This window comes from Hemitrygon akajei, chromosome 2 (genome assembly GCF_048418815.1).
Source record: "Hemitrygon akajei chromosome 2, sHemAka1.3, whole genome shotgun sequence".
Lineage (NCBI taxonomy): Eukaryota > Metazoa > Chordata > Chondrichthyes > Myliobatiformes > Dasyatidae > Hemitrygon > Hemitrygon akajei.
The window spans coordinates 123,017,177-123,027,541 of NC_133125.1; positions in this window are offsets into that span (position 1 = coordinate 123,017,177).

Below are 10,365 nucleotides of genomic sequence, written 5' to 3' on the forward strand. Positions count from 1 at the left end.
AGAGCACGGCCGGCGGGAAGTGCTGATGCTACTGGCCCAGAGCACGGCCGGCGGGAAGTGCTGATGCTACTGGCCCAGAGCACAGCCGGCAGGAAGTGCTGATGCTACTGGCCCAGAGCACGGCCGGCGGGAAGTGCTGATGCTACTGGCCCAGAGCACGGCCGGCAGGAAGTGCTGATGCTACTGGCCCAGAGCACGGCCGGCGGGAAGTGCTGAAGCTACTGGCCCAGAGCACGGCCGGCGGGAAGTGCTGATGCTACTGGCCCAGAGCACGGCCGGCGGGAAGTGCTGATGCTACTGGCCCAGAGCACGGCCGGCAGGAAGTGCTGATGCTACTGGCCCAGAGCACAGCCGGCGGGAAGTGCTGATGCTACTGGCCCAGAGCACGGCCGGCGGGAAGTGCTGATGCTACTGGCCCAGAGCACGGCCGGCGGGAAGTGCTGATGCTACTGGCCCAGAGCACAGCCGGCAGGAAGTGCTGATGCTACTGGCCCAGAGCACGGCCGGCGGGAAGTGCTGATGCTACTGGCCCAGAGCACGGCCGGCAGGAAGTGCCGATGCTACTGGCCCGGAGCACAGCCGGTGAGAACCGTTGATGCTACTGGTGCGGAGTGTGGCCGGTGAGAAGTGCCGATGCTACCGGCCTGGAGCGCGGACAGATGGGTGCCGCCTCTGAACCTGTTTAGCACAGCGAATACTCGTGGGGAATCTGGTGCTAAAATATTCACAGATGACCTAATTCGGGCTCAAGGTTTCGTAAGTATCAGAGCAGCTACCTCTCAGCAATCTGTTGAAACAAACTTTTGTCGGCCGATAGATCCTACAAAGGGGATGGGCGCGGGCCTGTCGCTCTCCTCGCTCGGTCGCTTTCTCCGGACTGCGACTGCCGTGGCACCAGTACGGGGACCTCCGGCCCTGACCTTGTCCTCTCACCCCACCCACGACCAGCCGCACCTGGCCAGGGCATCCGGCAGTGGGTGGGCAGAGGCTGGAGTTCGGGCTGGGAGGCTGTCTAATAAGGCAATGATGCCCTCAAAACTGCTTCGGTACCTTGAGTCCAAGCACCCTGCACTTAAAGACGAACCCGCTGAATATTTTCAGCAGAAAAAATGTGAGCAGCGCGGGACAGCAGCTAAGTGCCGAGAGCCATGAAAACTAAATTGCGGAATAGACTGGACATAAGAAACCTGCTTCGAGTATCGCTGTATGGCCGTCGTGTTTAACACACCCACCCTGTCGGCCGGTCCGCAAGAATATTGTCAATATTAAACCAGTCCGCGGTGCAAATAAAAGGGTGATGACCCCTGGTGTTCATACATTATGTCTACTTCCGGGTTGTGGGGTTTTACTTTCGGTCTTTTCTGCCCCAGTGCGCATGCGTGAAACTAACCAATTTGGAGTCAATCTCGCCTTTCACTGAGGCTGAGGTAGGGGATCTTGGGCTTAAAAAGATTGGTGACCACTAATCTACAGCCTTCAGTGCTCCTGATGTGACCTCTTCCACATCACAGTCTGTAACACACCTGCAGTCAGTTCGCAATGGTCACCCCGAGCTCCCAGTTGCCACCATTTCATCTTCCCCTTCTCATTCCCATACTGACCTGTCCATTCTTCGCTTTCACTCCCAGGGTATTATAAACATTCTCTACAGAAGTAGAAGACACTACATTCTTGACCTTGTTCACTTCACCCTCTTTCTAAACTGCAACAATGGCACTGGTTATCTTAGGCAGTTTGTAGCCCAAAAAACAAAACGCCATTTCAGTGTTCCTGACAAGCAAATAATTGCATTCTTTAGGGACTCTGGTAGCAAATAGGTATACATTATAGATTTTATTAAGAAACTTTATTTCCCCAATGTCATGTTACTACAAATATACGTATCTGCCACAAACTCAGTAGTTTCAGGAACAGGAGATGCCTTCAGATTATTTTTCCCTGCACGTGAGATAACTACCAACATGATCTGCAAATCTGTAGTCAGGTTCCCGGCAGGTGGTCTCTGAACTACTGTACCCTGTATGCCAGTACTCCAGCCTCCTGATAATGGAATCATCAAGAGCTATCCCCTCTTTATCAGAATGAATTACGTTTTTCATGTCTTTCAGAGATTTCAACTGAACCTTGGATTTAACCATGGAGCAAACTTTTAGAATACTCCAATAAATGTTTTCACAGTCTTTACAGATGAGGGGTTGCCGCAGTACAGGCTGGAGAGAAGTAAATATTAGTATAGCCCTGTAATTTAGCAATCATCTTTCACTGGCAAAAATTGTGGCCTAATTTGCTAAATGTTAAAATTAACCAAATGAGTATTTTGCTTGAATCATAAAGAATTTATTTCTAGACTTTGATTCCATTTCTCAAACATCTCACCTCTTTTCTTTGTGTTAGAAATGTAATGAATTATGAAGCTGCTTAAGCTTCAGTGGTTAAAACTCCTCAAACAAACACATTTGACTCTTGTAATTTGCTCTCCATAAAATGAAAGCTAAATATAATGCAAATAGTATTGTGCAATAGTTATGGTACAATAACTGATCTGCAAATCTGTCGTTAGGTTCCTGTCAAGTGTTCTCTGAACTACCTTGTATGCTGGTAATCCAGCCTCCTGTTCACAGAATCGGCAAGGGCTATCCCCTCTCTCTGAGTGAATTACATATCTTAATAATTGTTTTCTTATTGGTACACTGGTTTTCTTGAGTTTCTATTAAATTGGTGCATTTTTCCAATAGAAATTATTATTTTCTGATTTTATTTCAAATAGTTAAATAAACTCCAGTGGAATATTTGTGGGAAAATATCTGTGATAAATCATTTAACCACAGTGATGAGAAATTTTCCTTGGAGTTGTTTTCATTCCTTTACCACAATGTTACCAAAGGATGTCGGAATGTACTTATTTAGAAGCATTAACTGGTTTTCCACTTCTGGCAATGTTATTGCAAAGCACAGCAGGATCAGCTCTGAACCATTTATCAGTCAGAATCTTTCTTAACAGTTTTCTCACAAACTTACTGATGAAGAAGAATCCATTTTTTTCCTGTGCAGAAATGTTTTGCAACATCTTTTGATTTGATACAAACCGTCTTTTCAATTTTCAACAGAACTGTCATATATTGGATTTTATATGCCATGTGGATGAACTGGTTAATGAGAGTTAATTGTAAGTTCTCAAATGTCTTGTTTGCATGGCTTTGGATGGTTAATGCTATTTGAATAAGCATACATGAAAATAAAACTTTTTCAATTACATATTTCATCACATTTTCATATTTAATGGACTAGGCACTTTTCTTAATCCAATAAGTGGATAACAAAGGATTTTTTTAATGTAGCAGAATCCCAAAACAAGTAGGAAGATTACCTGTAGATAATAAATCAGAAATACTGACAAATCATTGAGTCGCTATTGAAAGCAAATATTGACAAAGATATGAAAATGAATCAATAGCTTCAGAGCATCACAGTCAAGAGAAACTCCTGTCTCTCAGCTCCAGACACCTAGGTTCAATCACAACCTTGAACGTTGATGGTGGACTGAATGGGTTCTGTCCGGGTGCTCTGGTTTTTCCCTTATATTTCACAGATGTACGCCTTGGCAGGCTACTTGTCTACTGCAATTTCCCCTTGTGGGTGGTACAAGCTGGAGAGAAACTGATGAGAATCTGGGATTAATATAGGATTTGTATAAATGGATAGTTAATGGTCAGTGTGGACAGCGAGGCAAAAATGTATTTCTTTATTGTTTCTATAAATATGTATGATATAGGGCCATAAAAAAGACAATGGAACAAATGCGATTTCTCTGCTGGGAGTTGTCATGGACTTGATGGACTTCAAAATTATCAGAAAAAAATAATCATTCGGTTGGTAGCAAAAGGATTCTGCAAAGTGTCTGTGAGGAAAGATTACTCTTCTGTGTTACAATGTCTCAATGATGCTATAAGATTAAGACTGCATCTTACAAATTTATAGCAGAATTTTACAATTTATATTTGAGGCATTTTAAATCCAGCTGGACAAAAGTCTCTTCTGCTTTTTGGCTGTAAAGTCTGAATATCAGTAAGACCGCTGAATTGATTGTGGACTTCAGGAAAGGGAAATAAACAGAAGTCAGACTAGTCCTCCTCAAGGAATCAGCAGTGGAAAGGGTGAGCAGTTCCAAGTTCCTGAGTGTCAACATCCCTGCAGATATATCCTGGGCCCAATATATTGATGCAATTATAAAGAAGGCACATCAGGACTGTATTTCATCAGGAGTTTGAGGAGATTTGGTATGTCAGCAAAGTCCAGAAAATTTCTACAGCTGTACCATGGAGAGTATTCTGACTGGTTGCCATCACCTTCTGGTATGGAGGAGCCACTGCACAGGACTGGAAAAAGCTGCAGAGGATTGTAACTCAGCAGGCTCCAACATGGGCACTAGCCTCCCCAGCATAGAGGGTGTCTTCAAAAGGCAATGCCTCAAAAATGCAGCATACATCATTAAGGACCCCCATCATTCAGGATATGGCCTCTTCTTATACCATCAGAGAGGAGGTCCAGTAGCCTGAAGGCACACACTGAATGTTTTAGGAACAACTTCTTCCTCTCCACCGTCAAATTTTTGAATGGACAATGAACCAACACATGAACTATTTTTACTGTCTTTTTTCACTACTTACTTGATTTCATTTGTACAAATATGTATACATACAATTTGAATTGCGTATTATTGTATTTATAGTGTTTAATGCATTGCATTAGTCTGCTGTAGCAAAACAACAAATTTCATGATATACATTCAGTGGCCACTGTATTAGATACACCGGCTTGTTAATGCAATTATCTAATCAACCAGTCACGTGGCAACAACTCAATGCATAAAAACATGCAGACATTGTCAACAGGTTCAGCTGTTGTTCAGACCAAACATCAGAATGGGGAGGAAAAGTGATATATGTGACTTTGACTATGGAATGTTTGTTGGCAGCAGACAGGGTGCTTTGAGTACCTCAGAAACTGCTGATCTCCTAGGACTTTCACACACAATGGTCTCTAGAGTTTACAGAAAAAAGTGAAAAAAAAATCATCCAGTGAGTGGCATTTCTGTGGGCAAAAATACCATATTAATAAGAGACGTCAGAGGAGAATGGCCAGACTGGTTCAAGCTGGCAGGAAGATGACAGTAAATCAAATAACCATGTGTTGCAACGGCAGTATACAGAAAAGAATCTCTGAATGCACAACATGTCGAACGTTGAACTGGTTAGGCTATAGCAGCAGAAGATCACAAACATATACACGGTGACCCCTTTTTTAGATAAAGGAGCTGACAATAAACCAGATTTTTATTCTGATTCTGGATAAACCATTGCAATTTAATTCACAGTGAGTAAATGGCACAATAAATAACTATCTCTAACCCAGTCTACTGGCAAGTTAATTCAAAGGCACTGTTGGATGTAACAAAACACAGTGAATTAATTATTTTGCATTGTCCACATATTACTAAACGGTGATTAAAGTTGACTTCAGTGAAAATAAACATTTCACTGTCATCTTTGTGAGCAGAAAATTAAACTAATAAAACCTAATGTAGTTTAGTCACACGTTGAGTGCAGGTAGTCAGCTCTTTTTCATGAAGTACAATTTCAAAAGTGCTTGTTGCACAAGAACAACACCAAATGCAGGAGAAATAACTCAATATGTTGTCATAGTGCTGGCATCAGACATTGATCCTTCTCCATTGAGCTTCTCCATATCAATGTTGGCATAAATATAAAAATAGGAATTACTGGAAACACTCTGTAAGTCAGGCTATACTTGTGAAGAGAGGAACATAGTTGTTCTGAAACATTAGCTCTGTTTCTCTGTTCCCCTCTCCACAGATGCTAGTTGACTTGCAAAATATTTCTAGCACTTCCTCAATTTATTGTTGATTTTCAGCATCACCATATCACCTTTTTTTGATAGTTTTGGCATCACTCTGATCCAGATTTCATCAAAATTACCAGAAAAGTATAATCTGACTGTGCAGGCGTGTGGAGGTCAGTGAGTTAGACCAGTGGGAAGAGTTTAAAAAAGGAGACAGCTTTATGGAGTGGGCATTGGAGGAGCAGCAACAGAGCAGAGGTAGACAGTGTAGGAGGGCTTTGGCGATAATGAGTTGAGGCGAGGTAGGTTGCCTGCATAAAATAGAAACAGCAAGTATGTCTGTGAGGCCGGTGTTCTTAACTGGGTGACAGATATGGGATATCCGGGAGTCTCCCAGCAAGCTGGACAGCTGCATCCACGCCAGGTGCGTCGAGCTGCAGCTCCTTAGGGACCACGTTAGGGAACTGGAGCTGCAGCTCGATGACCTTCGTCTGGTATGGGTAAGTGAGGAGGTGATAGGGAGGAGCTATAGGCAAGTAGTCACACTGGAGCCTCGTGAGACAGATAAGTGGGTAACAGTCAGGAGAGGGAAGGGCAAGAGTCAGATGCTAGAGAGCATGCCAATGGCTGTCCCTCTAAACAATAAGTACTCCTGTTTGAGTACTGTTAGGGGGGATGGTCTATCTGGGAGAAGCAACAGTGACCGTGCCTCTGGCACAGAGTCTGGCCCTGTGGCTCTGAAGGGTAGGGAAGGGAAGAAGACAGCAGTAATAGGGGACTCTATAGTTAGGGCGTCTGACAGGTGATTCTGCGGATGCAGGAAAGAAACATAGATGCTTGTTTGCCTCCCAGATGTCAGGGTCCGGGATGTTTCTGATCATGTCTACGATATCGTGAAGTGGGAGGGTGAACAGCCAGAGGTCGTGGTACATATTGGTACCAACGACAGAGGCAGGGAAAGGGAGGAGGTCCTGAAAACAGACTACAGGGAGTTAGGAGGGAAGTTGAGAAGCAGTACGTCAAAAGGTAGTAATCTCGGGATTACTGCTTGTGCCACACGACAGTAAGTATAGGAATAGAGTGAGGTGGAAGATAAATGCATGGCTGAAGAATTGGGCAGGGGGCAGGGATTCAGATGTCCGGATCATTGGGACCTCTTTTGGGGGAGGCGTGCACTGAACAAACAGAACAGGTTGCACTTGATCCGAGGGGGACCAATATCCTAGTAGGGAGATTTGCTAAGGCTATTGGGGAGAGTTCAAACTAGAATTGCTGGAGGTGTGAACCAAACTGAAGAGACAGAGGAAGGGGCTGTTGACTCACAATTAGAGAAAGCTTGTAGACAGTTTGAGAGGGAGGATAGGCAGGTGATAGAGAAAGGATGTGCTCAGACCGATGGTTTGAGATGCGTCTGTTTTAATGCAAGAAGCATCATGAACAAAACAGATGAGCTTAGAGCATGGATTAGTACCTAGAGCTATGATGTTGTGGCCATTACAGAGGCTTGGATGACTCAGGGGCAGGAATGGTTACTTAGAGTGCCAGGCTTTAGACGTTTCAGAAAGAACGGGGAGGGAGGCAAAAGAGATGGGGGCATGGCACTGCTGATCAGAGATAGTGTCATGTCTGCAGAAAAGGAGGAAGTGATGGAGGGATTATCTACTGAGTCTCTGTGGGTGAAAGTTAGTAACAGAAAGGGGTCATTAACTCGATTGGGTGTTTTTTATAGAACACCCAATAGTAACAGGAACATTGAAGAGCAGATAGGGAGACAGATTCTGAAAAGGAGTAATCATAAGGTTGTTGTGATGGGAGATTTTAATTTCCCAAATATTGATTGAAATTTCCCTAGAGTGAGGGGTTTATAAGGAGTGGAGTTTGTTAGGTATGTTCAGGAAGGTTTCTTGACACAATATGTAGATAAGCCTACAAGAGGAGAGGCTGTACTTGATCGGGTATCGGGAAATTAACCTGGTCAGGTGTCAGATCTCTCAGTGGGAGAGCATTTTGGAGATAGTAATCACAATTCTATCCTTACTATCACCCCATTCCTACCCACGCTAGCCCATGGCACGGGGAGTAATTTAGAGATTACAATCTTGGAGCTCCCTCTCCGCAGCATCCTTACTAACTCTATATACACACTGCATAGGATCTCTTCCCCTTTTCTGCCTAGGTCACTGGTGCCAAATTGCACCATGACCTCTTGTTGTTCATCCTTCTCCTTGAGCCACTCCAATACACACTGGACCCTAGTATCCCAGAGGCAACACACTATCCTGTGTGTCTCTGTTGTGACCACGGATCCTCTCTTCTGTCCTTTTTAACTATTGTCTCTACCGTAACTACTGCATAGAAGACAGAGGGTAGTGGTTTTGAAGGGACTTATCTGAGTCGAAGGTCTGTAAATAGCAGAGTTCCACAGGGATCTGATCTGGGACCTCTGCTGTTAACGATGTGTATAAATGACTTGGATGGAATGTAGATGAGTGGACTAGTATGTTTGCCGAGTCCTCTCTAGGCAAAGGAGATGTCCCGGAGGTCTGCCGAGTGGCTAATGTTGCATCACTATTCAAGAAAGAAACAAAAAAAATATTTAAAACTGTAGATGGGTGAGTCTCATGTCTCAGTTGCAGGGAAATTTCTGGAGAAAGTTCTTAAGGATAGGGTATACAGTATGAGCATTTGAAAACCCATGGCCTACTTAGGGAGAAGTAGCTTTGTGCAGGGTAGGCCATGTCTTACCAACTTGATTGAGTTTTTTGACAAGGTGATGAGAGAGATTGATGAAGGTAGGGCAGTGGATGTTGACTACACGGTTTTTAGTAAAGTGCTTGACAAAGTTTCTCATGAAAGGTTTTTCCAGAAGATTAAAATGCACGGCGTCTGCAGTGATTTGGCTGTAGATTTAGAATTGTTTTGTGCATAGAAGACAGAGGGTAGTGGTTGAAGGGACTTATCTGAGCCGAAGGTCTGTACATAGTGGAGTTCCACAGGGGTTGGTGCTGGGGCCTCTGCTGTTAACGATGTGTATAAATGACTGAGATGAAAATGTACATGGGTGGACTAGTACATTTGAAGATGTTTCTAAGATTGATGGAGTTGTGGATAGTGTAGAAGACGGGTGAAGAATACAGCATGCAATAGATCAGTTGCAGATATGGGCAGAGAAATGGCAGATAGAGTTTGACCCAGATAAGTGTGTGGTGTTGTACCTTCGTAGGTCACCTTTGCTAGGAGGCAGTACTGTTAAGAGCAATACCCGCAGCAGTGTTGATGAGCAGAGGCATTTTGGGGTCCTGGTTCATAGCTCCTTGAAAATGGCTACACAGTTCAATGTAGTAATTAAGAAGGGTTATGGAATGTTTGTTTTTATTAGTTCAGGTATTGAGTTCAAAAGTCAACTTCATAAAACTCTGTTAGGCCACATCTGGAGTTTACCAGATGCTGCCTGGTTTAAAGGACATGTGCTATCACAAGAGGCTGGATAAACTTGAGCTATTTTCTCTAGATTTGATAGTGGTTTATAAGATTATGAGAGACATAGATAGAGTGGACAGGGAGTATTTGTTTTCCAGTATTGAAATGGCTAATACCAGAGTGGATGCATTGAAGGTGAGATGGGATAGGTTCGAAGGAGATGTGATCGGTCAATCTTTAACTCAGAGACTGGTGGATGCCTGGAATGCAATGCCTGGTGTGGTGGCAGAGAAAAATACATTAGAGGCTTTTAAGAGTTGTTTAGATAGGCACATGGATATAAGGAACATGGTGGGATATGGACATGGTGTAGATGGGAGGGACTAGTGTTTTTGATTTTCTTTTTAATCAGTTTGGCACAACATAGTGGGCTGAAGGGATTCTATTGATCTATATCCTATGTGCAGTGTCTCCTTTGTAAATGTATATGTGAATACCCTGAGCTGAGTGAAAAAAGAACACAGAAAACATTTTTAAGTAACTTTTGTTGCGCTGTCTGAAACAGTAAATGGTAAAATCAAAACCTTATCATTCTCTTGCTTCCTGGCAGTGTGGAACGGATTGAGATATTACAGGTGGTTTTACTTTATAATGCTATATTGTCACTTTTTTCATTCCTTTACACATTTCCTTTTAAGCTTTACAAATTGTTTTAAAAATTGCAGACTCCAGTAGAACAATACTGGGTCAATTTTATAAGTTCTGCTGAAATATAACTTCTTACCTTCTGTATTGGAAATCATTTAATTTTAGCATCTCATTGATTTTTATGCCTTCATGTGTAATATATATTGGCTGGTTGTAAAGTTGATTTTTATTAATTTTTTTTCTAATATTTAACATAATAATTTTGAAATATCTTGAGGGCCTTCATTGGACTTCAGCTGAGTATTGACTCCTATCATTCAAGCACTTCAGTGGTCAATTTTCTGATAACATTTTAGCTGCATAAGGCTTTGAATTGTACTGCAGTTCCTAAAATCCACTGAAGGAGTTTTGTTCATGTGCTACAATCAATGCACAACA